Below are 24,341 nucleotides of genomic sequence, written 5' to 3'. Positions count from 1 at the left end.
CCAAGCCTAATCACCCCTAACCACCTCTGCCTGCCAGCCTGATCGCCCCAACTGCCCACCCCTGCTGGCCTGGTCGCCCCCAACTGCCCCTTCCCTGCTGGCCTGGTCACCCCCAACTGCCCCCTTGCCAGCCTGGTCGCCCTCAACTGCTACCCACCGCTGGCCTGGTCACCCCCAACTGCTCCCCCTGCCAGCCTGGTCGCCCCATGCAGCCTGCTGTTCAGTCGTTTGGTCGTCCTTCACTAACCCCCCTGCCGGCCTGGTCACCCTATGCAGCCTGCTGTTCAGTCGTTTGGTTGTCCCTCACTAACCCCCCTGCCAGCCTTGTAGCCCCATGCAGCCTGCTGTTCGGTCATTACTGTTACTGTGACAGCGCCTGGACAATTTGCATATTCCTCTATTATTAGTATAGATTTCCAGAGGATTCCCTCACTCTCCTTCTCAGACCTCTCTAATATAGGGATCACTATTTTAACTTCCATTACCATTTGATTCATTTTGACTCTTCTTTACCCTCCAATTAATGGAACCATACGGTATGTATTCTTTTGTGTCTGCCTTTTTTGTTTAACAGAATGTCATTGAGGTTTCTTCATGTTGTTACATGTATCAATAGTTTTTATCATTTTTTTTATTGCTGGGAGTGTTCTGTGATATGTTTTCAGTATCGACATTTGTTCATTTTTATGCTGAAAGCAAACATGAGGTTTCTAGGACAGAGATCAGAGTTATACCTTTTTCATCTCATGGCACACATAAACTAATTACTAAAATCCTGTGGCACACCAAAATTTTTTTTTGCCAATCTGACAAAAAATAGGTATAATTTTGATTCAGTCACACCAGACAACTATTGTGTTGGATGTTGTCATTTTTTTTTTTTGTATTTCACAAATGAAAGGAAAAGAGGTCAGTGACTGACTAAGTAGGTATTGCATGTTTTAAAAATTCTCGCAGCACGCCAGTGCAGCACACCAGTTGAGAACTGCTGACATGCAGCAGTAACTGTGTCAGTTCTCCAGGCTCCATTCTTTTCTCTGTGATGTGATGAGAGCCACGTGGATGCTGTGCATGCACCACAGCCGAGGAAGCCCCAAATCAGGAATATGGAAGTTTTTACAGGCCACTCACTGCTTAGCTGCCACTCTCACTTTCTGAGAAAGGGAGGGAAACTGTCTCCCTAATGTCAACAAGTACTTTGGAAAATCAATGAATTCTCATCGCAGGAAGGCAAAGGGGAAAGTCCCTGCCCTGGATTGCAAACATTTGGCTTTGGGGAAGGTTAGTTTTATTATCCTTTGAGTGGGAACATATGACCCAAGTCTAACTCCCTTGCAAATGTGAGGAGCAAGGGAGTCTGGGGAAGACTTGTTATAAAGTTACAGTAAGAAAATGTGATAGACTAAAAGATTAATGAAACAATAGATAGAGTCCGGCATTTATGGACGTTAGGTAAATGACAAAGGGGGTATTTTAGATTAGAGGGCAAAGAATGGGATTTTCAGTGAATTATGGAAAATTGGGTATTTACCTTATTTCACACCACATACAAAAATAAGGTGCATTTAAGAGTTGTTATGGGTTAAACGATGTCCCCTCTCCCTCAAGTTCATATGCTGAGGTCCTAACTCCCAGTTGCTCAGAAAGTGACCTTATTTGGAAATAGAGTTGTTGCAGATGTAATTAGTTAAGTTAGGATGAGGTTATACTGGAGTAGAGTGGGTCTATAATCCATATAACTCGTGTCCTTAAAAAAAGGAAAAATTTGGATGCAAACATGCACATGGGGAGAATGCCATGTGAACAGAAAGGCAGAGATTAGGGTCATGCATCTACAAGCCCAGGAACACAAAGATTGCCAATAAGCACCAGAAGCTAGGGAGAGGCATGGAACAGAGTTCCCCTCACAGCCCTCAGAGGGAACCAGCCCTGCCAACACCCTGACTTCAAATCTCCGGCCTCCAGAACTGTGAGAAAATAAATCCCTGTCAGTTAAGCCACTTCGTTATGGCACCCCTAACACACCGATTCAGGAACTAAATGTGAAGGCAAAACTAGAACAATTTTAGAAGACTATATGTATAGAATATTCTCTCTATATTCTGGATACTAGGCAAATTTTTAAGAAAAAATTTTTAAAAAATATTTTTTATTGATTTCAGAGAGGAAGGGAGAGGAAGAGAGAGATAGAAACATCAATGATGAGAGAGAATCATTGATCAGCTGCCTCCTGCACGCCCCACACTGGGGATCGAGCCAGCAACCCGGGCATGTGCCCTTGACCAGAATCGAACCTGGGACCCTTCAGTCTGCAGGCTGACACTCTATCCACTGAGCCAAACCACTAGGGCAAGAGCATTTTTATTTTTTTAAAATATATTTTATTGATTTTTTACAGAGAGGAAGGGAGAGGGATAGAAAGTTAGAAACATCGATGAGAGAGAAACATCAATCAGCTGCCTCCTGCACACTCCCCACTGGGGATGTGCCCGCAACCAAGGTACATGCCCTTGACCGGAATTGAACCTGGGACCCCTGAGTCCGCAGGCCGATGCTCTATCCACTGAGCCAAACGGGTTAGGGCAAGAGCATTTTTAAGTAAGGGATTTGTGATGTTGTTTTGATCATTTCTTTTGTCTTGTGAGACTGAGAACTACTATGGAAAATGGAAACAACACTCTTAATAAAAACAATGGCTTCTGGAAGGGTTTATAAATAGCCACAGAATTTACTTCAATCAGTACTATAAAGAATAGTGGTAATAAAGAAGATGAAAATCCTTGCAAATGTTGAATGACCTTGGCATGCATGATCACCAAAATAGTTCTCAATGCAACAACTGTTGCTGTAATAATTCAGCTGGTGGTTGCACCTGCCAGACATGCTAATTAGCCAGAGTATGTGAAAAGAAACTAAAGAGTCCTGTTTTCTGGTAAGAAAGACAACACTACATTAATAATCTACTTTGGTCCAAATCTGGAGGTAGTTTGGCTTTACTCTGTTGTAGCATAGTTCCCTCTGCTGGGTAATCTAAGGAATTTAGATCTGAAGAGTATGCTACTATCCACATTCTTGACTCTTTGCTTTTACATTGAAATAAATTATTTGTAAATAGTGGCATTTTGTAATTATATGACACTATTTTTACTTTGGGTCTGAATTTCTAAAGCTTGACCGTAATTAACGTATGCACTCTCCTGTCTAAAGTGTGAAAGTTGAGCTTAGGCTCATAACTTCTTTTCATCTTTAGAAATAGAATTAAATTGCTTTTATATATAACGAGAGGCCCAATGCATGAAATTTGTGCAAGAGTAGGCCTTCGCAGCCCCAGCTTTGTCCGGAAGGTCATCTGAATGATCCTCCCACTGTTCGGCCATTTGGTTGATTTGCATATTATGCTTTTATTATAATAGATAGATTATTTTTATGTAACTACATACAATCTTATTTTTAATTTCCTCTGGAATCTTGATTTCACACAATAGTTATCTTTATCACTTGCATTTCTCTGAGTTTGGAATTTTCATCCCCTGATATATACGTGATCTGACCCCTCAATTCAGGTTTTTGTTCAAATATCCTCAGAGAGACCTTTTAAGATCACCATTCAAAATAGCACCAATCCCTTTGTCAAATTCTATGCCCTTACCTGTTTCACTTTTCTTTTTAGCATTTACCATGACTTGGCATTAAGGGATGTCTATAGGTGTGTGTGCATACATGTTTGTATACATTACTGTTTGTCTTCTCCAATAAGAATGTAACCTCCAAGAGGGTCAGAATACCTCTTTTGCTCACTGCTGGCACCTAGTAGGTACACAATAAACATGTATTGAATGACTGACAAACTTTATTTTTTGAAATAAGAACTTTATTATTTATTTATTTTTAAATTCTTTATTGTTGAAAGTATTACATATGTCTCCTTTTCCCCTCATTGACCTCTCCCAACCCACTTCTGCCTCCCAGCACAGGCCCTCACTCCCCTATTGTCTGTGTCCACTGGTTATGCTTATATGCATGCGTACAAGTCTTTTGGTTGCTCTCTTACCAACCCCCACCCCCACCTTCCCTCTGAACTTTATTTTTAAAACTACAATGTAATTTTGCATTTTCTCAGATGTTGAACATTATCATTTATTAACATTTATGATGCAACTTAAAACAGTGCAACTCTAGAGAGAGATGATTGTCCTGAAAGTAAAAACCCAGGAGAGAATATGGAAGGATATTGGTAGAGCCTGGTTAGTCTGAGTTCAGAATCTTCCTGGAGTTTCTAAGGGTTCCCAGGCTTCGAAGGACAAAAGCAGAAAGTCAGGATCCAGAGCATTGTGAGCTCCATTCATTCTTCATCTGTGTGCCTGGCCCCTCAGAAGTGTGCCCAGCCAGCCACTGGATGTCACTGTTCTCATGCTTCTGAGTCTGGGTGTCCTACAGGGCCTATCCACATATGAGTATGCCATGTCCCAGTTTACAACCCCGACACAGGGTGCAGGCCTCCTCAATAGGGGATCACTTACTTTTCCCCCATAAAATTGATTTTCAGATCTGAGCAGCACAGAAAGGTTTAGAAGAGATGAGTGATCTCAGTTTTAGTCTCCGCCCTAGGACAGTGCTCAGAAGGAACACGGAGCCATTTACCTTTCAGTCAAGAGTGACTGACTCACTCTTCTGCAGGCCCAGACCTGTAAGCAAGGACTGGAAATCATTGGGGTTCCACAGGTGGGTTAGATTACATTCAAAGATAACACCAAAATCCTTCCACTGAAAAAAAAAAAAAAGAAACCAAGAAATGAAAAACAAGGTTTAATGACCAAAACATAAGAGTTGCTGTCATTTTGAAAGAACTTCTTAACCACACAAAATTACAGTTTGACTCAGAATTATATCTTTAGCCAGTCCCTGTAAGATTTTCAACCTAAGGCATTACCTGTTCATCTCCCATACTTAAAATATAAATGTCAATGTAATGAAGTAAGCAAGTTGCCACAGCCTCCTTCCCCATTGCTTCTTCCCTGCCCGCTTTGGGCATGTGCTCACATTTACCATTCATATCAAGGTATGAGTGATCCATAGGAACTCTCTATACTCCCATTAGGAGTACTTCCTTTAAAATTCAATGATTCAACAATTATTTACTGAGTACCACCTTCTAATTACTGAACTCTGCGTTAGGAGCTGGGGACACAGCAGTGCCACACCACATAACATCCCCTTTACTGTGGAGCTCGTATTCTAGTGTTTAAATAGAAATTAAGATTTTAAACTAAAGGGAAAACTCCCACATGGTTTTGGTAGCACGGTGAGTAAATAAGCCTCTAGTGAGTGCCACGGCATCCCCATGCCAGCTCCTGCAGCCGCCTTGAAGAGGCTGTTTGCTGCACGCCCATGTTGGCTCTCCAGTCGGTTCGCAGCTAGCCAAAGAGAATTTTTTTTAAGGCAAATTTACCTTGTAGCTTTCTTGCTACAAGAACTGTGTCTCATTACTCTTATGATAAGAGCCGTAGTCTCCACCATGGCTGTGATTTGGCCCCTGCCTGTTTCTCCAGCCTCACCTGGCACCATCCTTCACCTTGTTTCTTCTCCACTCCCTAGAGATCTATTGGCCATTTCTCAGTTCCTGTGCTTGCCAGCCACTTTTCCTCATCAGAGCTTCTGCAGATGCTGCTTCCTTTGGCTGGAAGCTTCTGTCACCATCCCTTCGTCCCCTTCACATACACACGCACCCTTCATTGTCTGCTTAAACTACAGTCACTTCTGCAGTGAAGCCAGTCCCCTAGATTGATCAGGTTTCCCCTACTCCGTAGCGCTGATAGCAATGATGTCCACTGTACCTCTCAAATGCCTGAGCCTGTGAATTGCTTCATGTTATCCTACCCCACTTCACCATTGTTAAATGTTTTGACACTTGTTCCCTAGAAAATGCCAGCATGTCACTTCTCCACTTAGCACCCTTTGTGGTGTCCTTATTGCAAACTGGTCAGTGGTTAGTCTATCTCCAGAATCCCAGCTTAGAGTCTGCTTGCTAGGACCAAAGCCAGTTCTCAATCAATTGTGTACAATAGGTGGATATCAGTTTATTGTTATGAATTTTTCCATTTGTCCCCCCTCCTTTCTCTTACCTAGTCATCTCTGGAAGTATCCTTTGAAACATTAGGGAAGCAACGAATTATAATTTAACATCTCTTCCTTTTGGCAGTGCACTTTACCTTGTTTCCCATATATGTTTTATTTTATTTTAAAATTTATTTTATTTTTCACCATTTATCCCCTCTGTGCCCCCTTCCACCACCCCCTGCAATCACCACACTATTGTCCAAGTCCATGAGTTCTCTTTTTTCTTTTTTTGCTTAATCCATCCACCCACCCCCAACTCTCCAACCCCCATATTTGTTTTAGGTCAAGAAATCTGAACCTGAAAAAGCATCACTGCTGGTTGTCTATATTTTTCTATATCAATTTTAATCCTTAGGAGGAAGAAATTGATTTGAGGATGCATCTCACAGGTCAGTTCCAGAAGGTCAGGTGGCACAAATGAGCTGAGCTGTTGATTCAGTTGAGGTAATTTTGATGAGCACATGCTTGCATGTGGGTCTGTAATGCAGTTCATCTCAATAAAATCGCAAGCTTTATGGGTTTGAAAGCATTAACTCACATCTTAGGAACATCCCACATCGATTATTATAATTCTTGTTGTGCTGCCTGAACATCTGCTTACCTACAGGAATTACAATCAGATGGAATGGCCCCGCTCAAATCCAGGCTCAGAAAAGAAATATGAGAATATCTGAGTCCTTTTCTGTTTCATTGAAGCAGCACTTTCTTTTTACACCTTGCCTAGCATAATAATAATAAAAAGGATGTTAGTTTCTGACTTTTCTTGCTTCAAATTGATCTTGTTGTTCTATGAGAATATATCCGTGATCTCATGCAGCATGTCTGTAAGTTAATGATATTTAAATGTTTGCTGCCTTGTATTCTATCAAGTTGTCTACTGAGTTTCAGTTTGCAGACTTAGCTAAGTCACAGGAGAAAATATACAGCAGTTTTACTGGGTCACCTAGTCATCTTTAGAGGCAGAAAGGGAAAGTGTGAGGCAGAATGACCAGATTCCCTTTATTTTCCTTGTTCCCTGATAATCTAATTTTTTAATGCACCCTGGTAACTGAATGATAACTGACAGGAAATGCCCATCAGGCCTCTCCCCTCTAGTTCTCCAACAGCCCACCCTAGTTACCTATCAGCATTGTTTAAAGGGGAGAGGCCTTGTGGTGCTGGGGCAAGGCATGTCAAAGTATGGAATGAGTTGGCACAAGCCTCAGGGCCCAGGGTTGGGTGTATGAGATTCTGGTACTCTAAAGTTTGGCTTTGAGGTGTATCTTTGGAATTTATTATCAGTTGTTTTTTTTCTCCCTCATAGTTTATTTATAGAAGTTTCCCCCCAAAAGTATTCTGTAAACGTGGGGTGTTACATGAGGGGAAAACTCAAAACTATCCATGGTCAAATAGGTTTCTTTACTGACAATCTTCTCAGAAATTTTAAAATCCAAGGCACATTGTGCATTACCAAGAGTGGAATCAGACAGTGTGTATTCAAATTTACTTGATGACGAACCTCTTTTTAATAGAACATCTTACAAGAATAGTATTGCTTGGAACAAAGTTTGGGAAACACAGGCTTAGATTAATTTGTAAGTTAATTTATTTTCTTGGGGCTACCAGGGGATGGCAAGGAAGATTTCATATATAGAGAGTAACAGAGAATAAAATGAGTCTGTTAGTAAAGTGTTGCTGTAGATAATTCAGAAAATGGCTAATTTATATGGACAAAATCACTGAGCATTGACAGTTGCTATTATTTAATTTCACAGTGGAATGGTGAAGATGGGCACTAGTATAGTTTTTATATATACTGTGAAATTTGTTAATATAAACCTAGTGCTACGTATTTTAGAATCAATTATGTAAGGTTAGAAGCATCTTAATTTCATTTCTTTTCATCCATCAGAGTTGATTTTTTAGAAATTCTAGACTCACTCATTTCATTTAAATATCACTGTTTTGTGGCATTTCCATCCTTCTTTTACTGGAAGTGAATTTCCTAGTTATGACATGGCTTCGTTGGAGATGAATAAATGTGAACTATAACTGAATGCTGCATGATTTCATAACTCTGTAAAAATATACCGACCAGTTTGAATTGGTCTATGAAGATCCCTTTCTATTTATTTCAATATAAGCTTCCCTAATTATTTTAGCTTCTATGTTCAGTGGGACTTTATGGTGTCTCTTTGGATTCTAGCACATGTTATAATTCAGTGCCAAATTCCATTTCCCAGTTTTTATTGAGAGCTAAAAAGCACAGTTTTTCTCTCTGACATCTGGGGGAAAAGTTTGCCTTCTCTGAAACTAGATTCTTCAATCTATCTTTATCATCTTTTCACTCATTGTCCATATAGTAAGAAACTTAATACAAAGAAGTAGAAACATATTTCAAGTACATAGTACTATTCCTATTTGAAGTTAAAAAGGGGGGGTCCCAGCTCACTCTAAAGAGTGAAGGTGGGGGGTTTCTGAGACAGTAGAATTGAAATGAATGGGTTTTGATTTAGACATCAAAATTTAAAACTGTAAAACCTTGGTCATAAAGTGTTTCTTGGTTATAAAGCATTTGCAAATAATGACACATTGTCTGAACATTAAATAATAATGAAAGAGAAGTGGAGCTTAATATCACCTCTGTCCTCGAATGTTCTCATATCAATCCAGCTCATGGGACACACCTCCTTATTGTCAGATTGGATTTCACAGTCAGTTCAAAAGTGAGATTTCTTCCGTTTATTTATTTATTTAAAAAATAACTATCAGTGGAATATAATTATAATATTTTGACTTTGAGAATGTAAAGAAAATCAGATATTTATTTAACAAATATGGATGGTTGGGTATCTTATACATGGTATTCTCTTCATTTTTCTCTTATCACTGACCCAGGGAAACATCTCCAAACATCCTCTTGGTGTCAGGATAGGCAGGTGGCTGACTGAGTAGATGGTTTAGAACTGTGATTTGGGAGAGCTGTGATTCACAGAAGGTGGGGGCTTAGCTATTGGATATTAATGCCGGTGGTCTTAATCCAGCATCTAGAAGGGTTCAGGAATCTGGAGAAGGCGCTGTGCATAGATTAATCAAGAGTCCAGAGATGAAACATAATTTTGAAAGGCATTTGAGGGGCCAGAGGAGCTTGGCTAAAGAAACCACGTTCTCCCTTGTCTCAGGACCCCTTGCTTTTTATTAACACAAATTGTCCTAAGGCAAGGTAGATACACACATCAAAGGGTAGGGTTAGGTATACAGAATCCATTGTCAGATTGGGGAAACTGCCTACGGCTGTTCAGGTGTTTGGCCAGTAGGAGGCAATAACTGTAGACTGAGATGCCCTTAGCTGTCTGGCAGTAAGCAATTATTTTAATGCATCCTGAGGTTTGGGGAAATGCCCTCAGCCATTTCCAGATGATTCATCCCTGCTGACATGCTGGAACTGGCTTCCGGCAGATATGATTATTAATTCATTCAGTATAAACTGAGCACCAACTACATACAATGTCAGCACCCTAACTAGTGCTAAGTCAAGCTGAGGTTGCAGCTGTTATTCAATGCCAGGAAGCCTGGATGTTGCCTCAAGGGTGGCTTAGAACAATAGAGCTTTTATAATAATGATCTAACTGTTTTAGTTTTCCTTTGTTGTTGGGACTTCTATTTAAAGAGCTGGTACTTTCTGCACTGGGTACACATTCTATTACATTGGGATTATAGTTGCCGTATTTCATGGGCAATTTAGGATAATACTATTTCCTATGGTTGTTGAAACTTTATACTTTAAGAAGAGCTCTCAGGAATTAATTCATTTAACCCATATAATGCTGTAACGTAGAAGGCTGTGACCTACCTTCTTTCAAAAATTACTGATGCAGTATAGAGCAGGAATATCTGACCATGTGACCGTTCTCATTTCTTTCCCCTGCGTGCTTTCTCAACCCTTCGAGAAGGGATCAGCAAACTCTAACTTGTGGACCAAATCTAGTCTCTGGGTACAATCAAGCTATTTTTGACTAGCCCAAGAGCTAAGGATAATATTTGTATTTTTAAACGATTGTAAAAACAAAGATTATGCGCCAGAGGCAGTATGCGGCCTGCAGAGCCTAAAGCATTTCCTATCTTGCTGCCTTAGTCCATTTGAGCTGCCGTAAAAAAACACCACAGACTTGGTGTCTTAGAAACAACAGAAATTTATTTCTCATAGGTTTGGAGGCTGAAAGTCCAAGATCAGAGGTTAACACAGTCAAGTGAGGGCTCTTCCCAGTGGCAGATGTATCCAGGTGTCCTTACATGGTGGAAGGGGTGAGCTAGATTTCACAGCTTCTTTTGTAAGGTCACTGACCCCATTCATGAGGGCAGCACCACCTTCATGACTGATCATCTCCCAAAGGCCCCACTTCCTAATATCATCACCATGGGCATTAGATTTTCAGCATATAAATTTGTTTGGGGGGACATAAGTATTTAGGCCATATAGTACTGGCCCATTACAAAAATGTTTGGCAGCCTTTGACTTAGGGCTTATGTCTGATCTTCATGCTGTCAAAAGACTATCAGTATAACTCACTCTGAAAAATACTTGAAAAAATTATTAGGAATTCAAAAACTTGTCAGATAAAACAAAATTTAAAACAAAACAAAACAAAAAACTTGTCAGAATTCCTATAACATATTTTTAAAATCAAAGCAGTTTAGGCTTACTCAAGAATCTGTAGAATACCAGCTTAAATATGGGTTATACATGACCCTGGACCAGTAATATGTCAGAACCAGTTTGTAAGAGTTGATTGTTCATATATCTTCCCAGATCCAGGTTGAGTGATGTCAACCTGGTAGCTTGAAACTGGCCATAATGGAAATAGCTACACCACAGAAATTGGCAAGATCTACAAATTGGGCCTTTTCTCCCAGAAAGCTAGTTTTGAGATATTTACCAGTACACCATTGAATATATGTCATTTCATGTCTAAAGTCATTTATTACCCAAACTGATGTACTTATTCTAGTTAATAAAGATAACTAAAGTTTGTAATTTCATAGAAGATAATTTTTGACATTGTATTGATAGCTTTTCTTAGAACCCAAAGCCAAGGGCATATATGGATACATATTATCTGTATAAGGGGAATAATGAAATTAACTACATTATTGGGTTGTTGTGAGAATTCAATGTTAATACTTGTAAATTGTCAGTAAATTTTCAAAGGTAAAACATTTAAAGCAGTGTCAGGACATGATAGTTATTCTATCATTGTTAGTCTTTGTATACTCATAACCAGATTCAAGTTCTATGGAGCAGAGCACATTCAAACCTAGGTCCCATCTGGAGATAACTGGGGGCCTGGAGTCAGAATAATGAACTGTCCACCCTTTCTTGCTCCGCCCTTTACCACTTTGCATCTTAGGCAAGTCAACCTCAGTGTGCCTGACCATCCCCATAGAAGAAGCTTAATGTCACCCACCTTGCCAGTTAGTGGGAGGATGAGACAAGATAATAAATGGGAAGACACTTTGCTAATGGTAGCACACCACACAAACATAAGGTCTTATTATCTTACAACAAGATGATCTTGAAATATATGTGGTAAGACTCGGGCTGACATTCTGTTGAAAAGAAGAAATGAGTCACATTTCCCTTTGCTTCTCACCCTATTCTGTCAAATGTGGTGAATCATGGCCAAAAACGTAAATGAGACTCTCATAAAGACTCATAGGAAAGTGTTTATTCCACTTGGAGGAGCGTTGATGACCCTCTGTGTTCAGCAAAACTAAACTATGAACTGGAAACCAAGATACTGTAGAAAACAAACATAAATTTGTTCAATATAATTTATCTATTTTTCTATTATGTAAAGTATTTTGCTGTCCTTTTAAAATGCAAGTTGTGCTATGAACTTACACAATTGTTTTATATTTATACAATTTTATTACTATTGCAAAAGTTCGCAGAGAAATTTGTTGTAAGGTACAATCCAAAACATAATTCATAAGTTAATTAAAATGATTTTAAAAAACAATGAAATAACTACAAATTAAACTTATAATGTAACATTGAATTGGGAGAAAGCAATGCTTGCTCTTGTTAATATTTGCTACTAGCTCTCTAGAACAGGGATCCTCAAACTATGGCCCGCGGGCCACATGCAAATACAAATATTGTATTTGTTCCCGTTTTGTTTTTTTACTTCAAAATAAGATATGTGCAGTGTGCATAGGAATTTGTTCATAGCTTTTTTTTAAACTATAGTTCGGCCTTCCAACGGTCTGAGGGACAGTGAACTGGCCCCCTGTTTAAAAAGTTTGAGGACCCCTGCTCTAGAGCCTTGCTACCCAAACTTTAATGTATGTATGAATCACCTCTGGGTCCTATTGAAATGCAGATTCCACTGCAGTTAGTGTGGTTGGAGCCCAATGTGGTGCACATGTCACAAGCACCAGGTAATAGGCACGCTGCTATTCTGCAGACCATATTCTGAGCAGCGGCAGAGGCTGTGCGGTATTCAGCAAGAGGGAAAAACCTTCTTTGAGACTCTGCTGATTGCAGATTCTATTTAGGCTGCCAGTTGGTGAGGTCCTCAAAAGATAATGCCCTCTTTTTGTATAAGTTCTAAATTAGTTGAAAAGGAAACCAGAAGGCAAATATTGAAGTAAAAGTAACACCTTCATTACCGATGAGTCTAAAGTGGAGGGTGTAGCATCATCTGGGAGCCAAATGGGCTCACTATGAACCCACAGGCAGGCTAACTTCCCCATGGCCTGAGCAATGCTGGACGGTGGCAGACTCCTAGGAGCCAGAAGCCGAGCTGAGTTCCTGCTCTCAGACTGACTCACTCCCAAGAGGAAGAAAGGCAGAGTGCGACTGAGAATGTCTAGTTATTCTTCCTAGATTGACCAGTTAAAGGGACAGAGAACAGCCTGCTTCACAGGAAGTAAAGAAATAGTTCCCATTAATATCAGAGACTGCGTCAACTCTTTTTGTAAAAAAGAGTTATTTACTCCGCCCCTCCCCTCCCACCCCCCAGTTTACTACAATCATCAAATTTCTTTTACTCTAGAGTGACCCACAAAAGTTTGAATCAGGGCTTGATCCAGGTAATAAGTAGAATTTAAATCACATCAGAAAGAAAAGAATTATGGGGGAAAAATCCAGAAGAGATGCTCAGAGAGTCATGAGAATTAAATGGAATTGATAGATCAGAGATTGAAAGTAAGATATACCAAAGAAGATGCAGCAAATAAGCATGTACAAACACACTCAGCATCATTAATCATTAGGGAGATGCAATCTAAAGACACAAGGTACAACTACACATCCATTAGAATGGCTACAATAGAAAAAATGGCACTGTCAGCTATTCCTGAGGAGGATATGGGACAACCAGAACTCTCTCACACTCTTGGTTGAAATGTGTAAAGTTATATCACTATGGAAAATAGTTTGGCAGTTCCTTTAAAAGTTAAACATATACTTACCATAAACTCAGACATTCTACTACTCCTAAGAGAAATGAAAACATATGTGCATACAAAGACATATGGTCATGGCAGATATATTTGTCATAGCTCCAAACTGGAAATAATCCAGTGTCTATTAAAGGATATTTAGGAGACTAATGTATTTAGAAGAAATATTAGTTTATATATTTGGACACACAGTGTATAAAGATTTAATTTCGTAGCATCAACAATCAGAAGGGGTGGGGATAGAACTGTAAAGGAACAGTTTTTATGTGTTATTGAAGTTAAACTGGTATAAATTTAAATTAGAATGTTATAATAACTTTAAATGTTAAATGTAATTTCCATGGTAACTACAAACAAAATAGTTATAGAATACACACAAGAAGAAATGAGAAAGAAAAGTGTTTCACTGCCAAAAATAAAGACGAAATAAGACAGTTATATAAGAAATGAGGGACAAAAAAATTATAGGTGTATAGTACACAAATAGGGAAGTGACAGAAGTAAGTTCCTCCTTATCAGTAGCTACTTCAATGCGAATGGATTAAAATCTCCAATAAACAGATTAAAATCTTCATACAGAGATTGGCAGAATGGATAAAAACATACCATCCAACACTATGCTATCTATAAGAGACTCACTTTAAATCCAGACACAAATAAATTGAAAGTGAAAGGATGGAAAAAGATGTTCCATACAAATAGTAACAAAAGAGAGCAGGGGTAGTGCCACAACCTTTTGCAGCAAGGATTCAGAATCTGGAGAAGGGGCCACACGCAAATGGATATACTAGATAAGAAACATAAATTTGGAAGGCATTGGGGGAACCATGACGAGGCCCTTCTCTAGTGAAATGGCTCTCTGAATCTCCTGACCCATAGCTTTTTATTTACTAGAATATACATTTGCCCTTTAGCAAAGCAAACAGACATCAATGGTAAGGTTTGGTAAACAATAAAGGATTATCAGGTTAGGGGATTTCCTTCAGTCATTCAGCCAGCAGCAGGGTAATACAATGCTGATTCTCAGCCCTTGCTGAATATCAAAGTCCATCAGCCTTCTGACAGACTGCTCCCATTTATATGTTAATTACTTGTTGGTCTTTGCCTCCAGCAGGGTAGCTATGCTAATATCAGATGAAATAGACTTTACATCAGTACAAAGAGACAAAGAAGAACATTATTTTGTCATCTAACCTAGATGAAATGAAGAAATTCCAAAAACAAACAAACAAAACAAAACAAACAAACAAAAAGCACCACACAAACCTATCAGGACTGAATCACAAAGAAATAGAAAATCTGAATAGTAAGATTGAATCAGTAATCAAAATTCTCAGATGAATTCCACCAAACATTTAAAGAATGAGTATCAGTCCTTCTCAAACATTAAAAAAAATTGAAAAGGAGGGAATGCTTATTCATTCTATGAGTCCAGCATTGCTCTGCTGCCAAAGACAGACACTTTAAGAAAGAAAACCACAGACTTATATCCCTTACAAACATTGATGCAAAAATCCTTAACAAAATACTAACAAATTGAATTTAGCAGCATATTAAAAGGATTAAACACTGCCCAGTCAGTGTGGCTCAGTGGTTGAGCGTCAACCCGTGATCCAGGAGGTCAAGGTTGGATTTCCTGTCAGGGCACATACCGAGTTGCGGCTCAATCCCTAGAAGGGGGCATGCAGGAGGCAGCTGATCAATGATTCTCTCTCATCGATTTTCTATCTCTCCCTCTCCCTTCCTCTCTGAAATCAATAAAAATATTTTTTTTAAAAAAGAATTGAACACCATGAACAAATGCATTTTATTTCTATAGTGCAAGGATATTTCTATCCATGTAATAATACAGGCATACCTTGGAGATATTGTGGGTTCAGTTCCAGACCACTGTACTACAGTGGGTATCAAAATAATAAAGTAAGTTGTAATCTTTTTATTGGTGGAAGGTCTTGCCTTCAATTTGTAGAAAATGCAATATATGTAAAGTGTAATGAAGTAAAGTGCAATAAAACGAGGAATGCCTGTTCACCACATTAACAGAATAAAGAAAAAAGCCCACATGATCATCTCAATGGGTGCAGGAAAGCATTTGACAAAATTCAACAGCCTTTAATGATAAAATCACTCAAACTAGAAATAGAAGGAAATTACCTCACCATAATAAAAGCCATTTAGGAAAAAACCCATAGCAAATATACTCAATAGTGAAAGCTTTTCCTCTAAGATCAGGAACAAAACAAGGATGCTCACTCTTGCCACTTTATTAATCATAGAAACTAGGCAATAACAATAAATAGTATCCAGTTGGAAAGGAAGAGTTAAAATAATCTGTTCACAGGACTGTGAGAGAGGATCTGTTTCATGACTCTCTCCTAGCTTCTTGTGGTTTTCTGTCAATCTTTGGTGTTCCTTGGTAGCAACATAATGCCAGTCTTTACATGCTATGCAACGTGTGTGTGTGTGTGTGTGTGTGTGTGTGTGTGTGTGTGTGTGTCTTCACAATGTGTTCTTTCTATAGGGACACACTCATAATGGATGAGTGGCCCACCTTCCTGCAGTATAACCCCCATCTTAACAAATTACATCAGCAATGACCCTATTTCCAAATAAGATCACATTCTGATATATTGGTTGTTAAGACTTCAACATGTGAATATTTTGGAGACACAATTCAACCCATAATGACTTTTAATTAACTGCTCAGTGCCTTAGTTTCACCTGTAAAACAGGGATATTAATAATACCTACATACCTACATTGTGGGGTTGGTATAAAGATTCAAACAGTAGAACATGTAAAGCATTTGAGATGTCCCATCCCCAATACACAGTGAGCAATTGGCAACTTTCAGCCATCACTATTGTCCTCTCCTACATGTGCAGATTCAGCCCCTGGAAGATGATCTGTTCCGGATTTACAGACCCACACCCCTCCTATCCAGACACCACCCAAAGTTCTTACCAGACACGTAAAAATAATACGAAGCAGAATATGCTGAGTACTAACGTTCTGAGTGGGTGTGGTTTCTGTATGCCAGGCAGTTATGAAACCTTCATGGAGATGTTAGCAGACCTTGAAGATGGGGAAGAAGATGTGAATTATTTTTTCAAAATCCCTTTTTACGTTCTTTGAACTTCAATTATCTCATTTATAACATGGGGATAACAATTATTGCAATGATTAAATGAGACAATTTAGGTTAAACATCTGTCAGAACACCCAAATATATATAATAGGTGCTCAATGAATGTAAACAAACAAAATACAGAGGTTGTGCTGTGGGTGAAGGATTGGGCAACTCAAAAGATGTGGACTGTGGCTTTCAAGCAGAGCAAAGCTGGGCTTATTAGCTCAGCACTTCCACATTCAAGTACAATGACTGCCAGCTTCCCAAAGATGACACAGGGGCACAGGGAACATCCTGCTCAGGGACCTCTCCAGCAGTTGCTGTTTGACCCTCAAAGGAAGCTGGTGTTAAGTGAAGATGGCACCTTGAAATACAGCCACGGGAGGTCAGTAGTGCGCTGTGTGTCTACAAAGAGGCAAAAACTGAGCCCCCTTTGCTACCTTCAGTCCATAAATTCCTTATTCTAAGCCAGGAGTGCTGTATTCCTTCCATACACTCAGATAAATTGACAGGTTAGCTTGAATAAAGTATGTCTGCAGCTTACAAAATAGAATAGGCACCATTGTGTCTGGAGAAACGCTATTTTTACTCAACATGTTTTGGTTAACACCCTCGTGTTACCATATTTAGACCTCATATTGAGATCACAACTTTTCAAGGAAAATACGCTCAAACACATCTATCATTAGAATGATAGTAAGCTTAATTTCATATTTCTTAGCTCTTCAGGATGGCACTTCAGTTCAGAGGAGTTGGCTGGGCCCTGGGTGGCTTTTTCTTCCAGTTTGAGAGGTTGCACCCAAGCTCAGTTTCCCATGGGACCAGTGACTTCCTCTCTCATTCCCTAACCCCCTCCAGACCTAAATGAGATTAAATGGAAATCCCTGCCCTGACTGGTTTGGCTCAGTGGGTAGAACATCGGCCTGCAGACTGAAGGGTCCCAGGTTCGATTCCGGGCAAGGGCATGTACCTTGGTTGTGGGAACATCCCTAGCAGGGGGTGTGCAGGAGGCAGCTGATCAATGTTTCTCTCTCATCGATGTTTCTAACTCTCTATCCCTCTCCCTTCCTCTCTGTAAAAACTCAATAAAATATATTTTTTTAAAAAATGGAAATCCCTCTGAAATCCTGGTAAGAGAGCAGCAGAAACATTGCATATGCTTGTACACATGTGTACATGTGCATGTGATCGTGTCTGCATGTGTAGGTAGATGTGTTTCAGTATTAATCACAGATTCCTATGTGTAAATCACATAACAATAGCATATGGTCACTAGCCTTGTATCAGAAGGTAGTATTTTCTCTTCAGATGATATTAGAAAGATCATTTGTTTAGTTTGAAAAGTCAAATGTCATCTATATTTGAAATTTTCATTGTGATTTAAAGCCAGTAACTAAAAACCAACAAAACAGAATAAAACCCAAATCACTGCTCTTGGTGTCTTCAACTGCTCTTACTGCCTGACATCTCACTCATCAGGACAGTTTTCTTGACAGGGGAACTTCCATTTGCCCCTTCCCTCCCTTTCTCTCTTCTGTGTGGCGAGTGTATAATGTTGGGTTTAAAAGCACCCAGCACTTGGAAAGGTGAATTTTTTTTTCTCCTTGTATTACCTGCTCCCCCTTCCCTGCCCTCCCCCCACTACTTTGCCTGGGAATGAGAAGAGGTCAGAGAGAATGATCTCATACATGTTTGATGAAAATGGGTGTGCCACGCCCCATAATACTGGAAGACATTTGTATCATCTGTATTCTAGGTTGATGAGAAAGCCATCTTATACAAGTGGTTAATTATTTAGCAGGGGTTCAACTGTTTATTATGTTGGAAAAGTGGGGTTTTGGTGGAGGAGTGAGGTGAAGAAATTGATGTTAAGGGAAGGCTCAATTTGTAGCTTTTATTAGCAGTAAAATCTGAAGCCTTGCCAAATCTCAACAGTGCCCAATTACATAAAACCTATTTAATGTTTTTTTTTGCACCATCAATATTTAAAAGCCTCTGGGTGGGCCGTGTTGGCACACCTATGTTTTGAAGAATGTGGAGAAACAGCTGTGATGACCTTTATAGTATCCCATTGAATAATGTGCTTCAAATTCAAGATGTGCAGTTTCAAATGTGTCATGTTTACTGACATGCTGGCACACAGAGTACCTAAATGAGGTTAGTATGAGATAAAATCATGGGGAAAAGGAGGCAGCTCATTTCCCTTACCTCCTTTGCATTTTTAAAAACCAAATCTTTGAACTTAATGCCTCTGCATGGTGGTTCTTTCCCTCTAATTCTTAAATATTTTCCAAATCACTTTAAAGTCTTAAATGACTCCTTTCTGTACCAAGCAGACACACACCTTGCAGCAGCCCCATACTGACATAAGCTCCATACTAACATAAGTCTGCAGTGTGGTCAAAGGGATGACGTCTCAAAAATAAAGAAAAAGGGAGGTAACAAAATCTAACAGAGAGAATGCATTTATCATCATGGTTACTTTTTCTTGCATCACTGCTGTTTATAGGTCACTAAGTGAGCGATTTTGAGACACCCCTGTTCGTAGCATGCGGATTTAACAGCTGGGTCACATTTGTAGCATTCCACTCAATGACATGCTTCAGTGTCCAGGTTTAGAGTTTCAGGTTTGCAATTTATAGGCATGTTTGCCTCCAGATATCAGAAGTTTTTTTCAGTTGGATGAAGTCATAGAGAGAAAGGCATAACATTCTACTGCAAATATTTTGGCCCTTTAAAAAAACTCTCCTTTTGCATGTATTGCTATTGCACGATAGTACTTTCTTTTATTGCTTTATTTTGAATAGTCTGAAGATCTTAAACGATCCCCCTTTGTACCAATCAGCGTCATACTTAATTTCCATACCTACCCTGAAGTCCAAAATGCCCCCCTCCATACAACTGAAAACAACTTTTTAATGTAGAATATTGTGTAATTTCATGATGAGTCTTGTTGAATCTTCTGGTCTTGGGATCATAATGTGTTGGGAAGAACGTGGTCTGTGGAGCCTGACCAATCTGTTTAAACAGCAGTTCAGTTAGACACGGGGCTTGACCTCACTGAGCCTTGCTTCCTTTTTTGATGAGATGAGTAAAACAATGCCAACTTCACAGAGTTGTTTCAAGGATTAAAAGAGAATGATGATAATACATAAGAGTCATGAAGGAATTTCTATGTGCCAGAAACTATTGAGCAGGAAAAATTTTCCTCTACCCTCTTATGTTCAGTGTCTGGGGCCTGTGAATTTATCTGACAAAAGACCGATTAACAGGAGTGAAGGAGTACAAATGTATTAATATTTTTACATGCACAGGAGTTCACAGAGAAGAAGTGAAATTCCAAAGAATGGTTAGATTTGGGAGCTTATATAACATTTTAACAAAGAAAAGAGAATTTGGGCTTCAAGGCCTATAAATTGTGGGGAAGTAAATAGGAAATATATGGGAGAACTAACGGAAGAGGAAGTTTATTTGAGTAACATTTGTTTATGCACTTGTCTTGGTGCTGACTCTTGTTTGTGGTGATAAGTGTGCCTTTCTTCATCCTGGTACAGGAGAGCAAGGAAAACTTACACCACTTTCACAAAGGCATTTTTATGCCTGCATGTAGGCAGATAAAGGGAGGGCAGAGAACTCTTCCTGCATCTGTTGATTCTTTTTTAAAAAATATATTTTTATTGATTTCAGAGAGGAAGATGCGAGGGAGAGATAGAAACATTAATGATTAGAGAGAATCATTGATTGGCTGCCTCCTCCACACCCCACACTGAGGATCGAGCCCGCAACTCCTGGTTCATAGGTTGATGCTCAACCACTGAGCCATGCTGACCAGGCTGTCTGTTGATTCTTAATTGCCTTTAGCTCAAAATTATCTTCCTGCCACAGTGGCATGGTTTGGGGTAGCATTTCCTGATCCCTTCAGTTTGATAACGTTACATAGAACAAACACTTCATGCAAATCTAGTGTATGGAAAAGGTGTCACATTAATTAGGCAAGAGAAATGTGAATTTATTCCACCTTCTTATGCATTATAAATTCTTGTAAGAATGACTTTAATGAAAATATAATAGCCTAATGAACACATCCTAATATACTTTACCATTTCTCTATAGTTGAGCATTTAGATTGTTTCCACCCTTTCTTTTGCTATTACTACAGCAAATCTCATTGTGCCTGAATTTATATTTGTGTTTTGAAATTTTCACACTTAGTATAGAGACCCAGTAAAACAATTACTGATTCAAAAGATACAAATACTTTAAAGCCAAATTGGTTGTCCTGATTTATCGACCTCATCCCATTGTTGGTACTACAATTTAATCTTTTTCTAGTTGATGATATAGAATGGTACTTTGTTTTAATTTAAGATTTTAACTTTACTAATGAGTTGAACAATAAAACAATTTACTGACAATTTGTATTTCCTCTTTTGAGAACTGTATATTTCTGTCTTTTTCCTATTTATCAGTTGCTTTGGTGTTTTTCGTGTTGATCCCTAAGAGCTCTTTCATCTATTAAGGTTATTAACTCTTCATTATCTGTTGCAAAAAAAAAAAAATTACACCTTGCCTTTTTGGTTTTTAATTCAGTTTATGCTAAATTTGAAGATTTAAAATTTTATGGGGTAAAATCTATCAGTCTTTTTCTATGACAACTACTTCCATTGTTTTTATCATCTAAAACTTTTCACCACCCAGAGATCAGAAAAAAAATTGGTAAAGCATTTTCTCCTAAGTTTCTTTTTGGTTTGAGTTTTTCAATTTAATTCTTTGATTAATCTAAAATTTGTTTTGATGTGTGTGGTGAGAGGAAGATCAGAGTATCCTTTTGACTGTACCACAAAGAAGGGCCCACATGACTTGGGTCCCATGGAAAAGAAACGAATAAAGACATCTAAAGCAAAACATCCAAAGGCAAGAAATCAATGAATGGATTTTCTTCTTGGAAAAGATGCCTTTACAAAGGAAAGAAACTTAGAAAACTTGTATGTATCCTCAGGTTAAGGCCAAGATTTTTAAAACACAGGGAAATCTTTTTTCTTTTTATCTTAATTAACCAAGACATATAAGACATTACATCTACCTTATTCTAGAGTACAGGTATCTGGTTCTCTTGGTATATAAAGACTTTGAGAATTTTGTATCTATATCTTTATGTGTGTGTGCATGCGTGTGTGCATGTGCGTGTGTATGTTTGTGTATTCCCCATTTGGCCGCTACTTACCTCCTATGCCTTGTGAAAATAAAAGGATCTTCCAGGGGAATGAGGAACTTACAGTTGCAACACAAAGGACTTGCTGGGTTTTTCTCTGCCACACTGCAAGTCCAGACCTCAGGGGGGTATTCTGATTGAGATTGAATCGTATACATAAATAAATCCCCAGCCAATGCTTGATTTGAATAGATATATGGAAGTTTGGGACAGAATTGACCAGATGCTGGACCATATGATAAACACAGTGGGTCATGGTGTGGTATAAAAACTGGGCATTTATATGGTACAGCTGTCCATGCATAATCTCCTACTAATTTATAAGGCAGGAGCATCTGCTCTCTAGCTGCCACTCTTTCCAATTTTCTAACGGCCTTCTCCTTGAGTTTCTTGTTTAATGGAGCAAACCCCACCCCATGCTGTGGAAAAGAAGGGGCGTCACCATGAGGGACAATGACATGGGCCAGAATCCTGCCTTTCAGGGAAGAAAGAGAGAAATACCTCCAGGAAGATTATTAGTCTCATTCTGAATAAATTTCTTTTAAAAATATATATTTTATTTCAGAGAGGGAGGGAGAGAGGGAGAGAGAGATAAAAACATCAATGATGAGAGAGAATCATTGATCAGTCGCCTCCTGCATGCTCCCTACTTGAGATCGAGCCTGCAACCCGGGCATATGCCCTGACCAGGAATCGAACTGTGACCTGCTGGTCGATGCTCAACCACTGAGTTCTGCTGGCCGAGCCTGAATAAACTTCTTTATTGGATGGTAGCATTTTGAAAATGCTCTTCTAAATGGGGCATCTTGGGATGCCATCACTGGCTGAGATCTTTCTCTATAAGGAGAGATTTCTTTTTGCCCCTTAATTTATCTAAGAGGAGAATGTAGGCCAAAATTAAAGCCTCACTTTGCTTCCTTTTTTTAATTTTTATTTTTCAGTTTGCTTTCAGCCAGAACTAACATTAGTTTCTGTTTATTTCGAACAAGCTAGCATGGCTGGGGGCCACACGGGTAAAACTGAGAGGTGGAATTATGATGCCCTCCTCGCCCTACAACTCCCCTCAACGAAAACCTTTGAGAGGGCCCATCTCCCTACTCACTGGTCTTTCCTTCCATTACCATTTTATGGCATGCCCTTCGTTACCTACTCGACTAGGCCTAGCTTTCTACTACCCCTTTGTTTAGCCCCACTGATGTATTAGTTGAAAGAGGCTTAGAATATTTTGATTTTAAAAGGGACTCATATCACTGATATTAAAAGATGAAAAGGAATGAACATCTTAATAACAAAATTTTATTTTCTGGGACATGTCGATAATATAGTTTAAAGAGAAGGACCACTTCACCTTCAAATAATACCGTTTTGGAAGAAACCCATTGGGCTATGGTTTAGAAGAGGTTCCTATTCTGCCTCTAAGAGCTTTGTGATATTGGTCAGGTCACTTTGCCTCTCTGAGCCTATGTTTCCAAAACTGCACACTGGGTATAATGACCTCTAACTTACTTTATAGAAATACCTTTTAATGTATAAGATATTAAACAAAAATAATAAGTGACTGTGATTATATATCCATGGACATGTGAAATGTTAGAGCTGTAAGTAATTTATCTATTTTACATACATAATACAATTTATCATCCAAACTAGGATACTTCTGAGAGAGAATGGGGGTGAGGACTGCATAGGAAGCTGGGATAGTAGTGAATTATCTGGAAAACCTGGACATATGGTCTCCTTGGCCATTACAAGCTCTAGAAGCCATATGCTCTAGTTACTCATCAGACCAGCTTTGTCCCTGAATGCTATATATGTAAGAGAGGATGTAAAAATTAATAAAGGCCTTTCCACTGATATGTTGATATGTGTTTGGGGAAACCAAGTACATTCAAAACAATAAATGAATGAAACATTTGATGACCTTCTATTATTTCCCTTTGACCTTCTGCCCTCCCTCGATAGTATTGATAATGTATAAGGAAGCATGCTAAGCGATTGAGATGATTTCTGCAGTGCTTTGCACATAGTGGGCAAGGGTCAAGACAAGACTGTGACCCTGATGATCCCTTCGCACCCCCTCCAGCTTTACCCATTTCTCCTGGGGCTTTCATGCTACCCATCAATGTCCATGATCTCCCCATCATGTCCTGTTCTAACCTGAGACCATATGTACTGATTGTACACTAAGTTTTGATGTAATAAAGTTTCCCAAACTCCTCTGGTCACGAGAATAACCTGAAGTGCTCTCCTTTTGATTCTGAGTCAGTGGAGCCTGATCCTTGGGGTGGGGCCTGCTTATCTGTATATTTAACCAAATTCGTAGGTAATTCTTATGATCACATGAGTCTTAGTTACATGGGTTTGAAAAATATGAAAACAGAAAGATGCCCTCGAGGTCTTTTAAACCAGTGGTTCTCAAAGTGTGGCTCTCCAACC

General features: G+C 39.1%; 1 long non-coding RNA gene across 1 annotated transcript in view; it reads left to right on the top strand.

Moving 5' to 3' along the window:
• LOC111825023 overlaps positions 1-23,802 on the top strand; it is a 30,190-nt gene extending 6,388 nt beyond the window's left edge. The window contains exon 3 of the long non-coding RNA XR_002828130.1: positions 23,556-23,802. This is a non-coding gene — a long non-coding RNA (uncharacterized LOC111825023). The remainder of the gene's footprint in view (positions 1-23,555) is intronic.
• The last annotated feature ends 539 nt before the right edge of the window (positions 23,803-24,341 follow it).

Source organism: Myotis lucifugus, unplaced genomic scaffold (genome assembly GCF_000147115.1).
Source record: "Myotis lucifugus unplaced genomic scaffold, Myoluc2.0 scaffold_11, whole genome shotgun sequence".
Classification (NCBI taxonomy): Eukaryota; Metazoa; Chordata; class Mammalia; order Chiroptera; family Vespertilionidae; genus Myotis; species Myotis lucifugus.
Note: the sequence above shows the minus strand (reverse complement) of the source record. Positions and strands in the feature narration are given on the sequence as shown.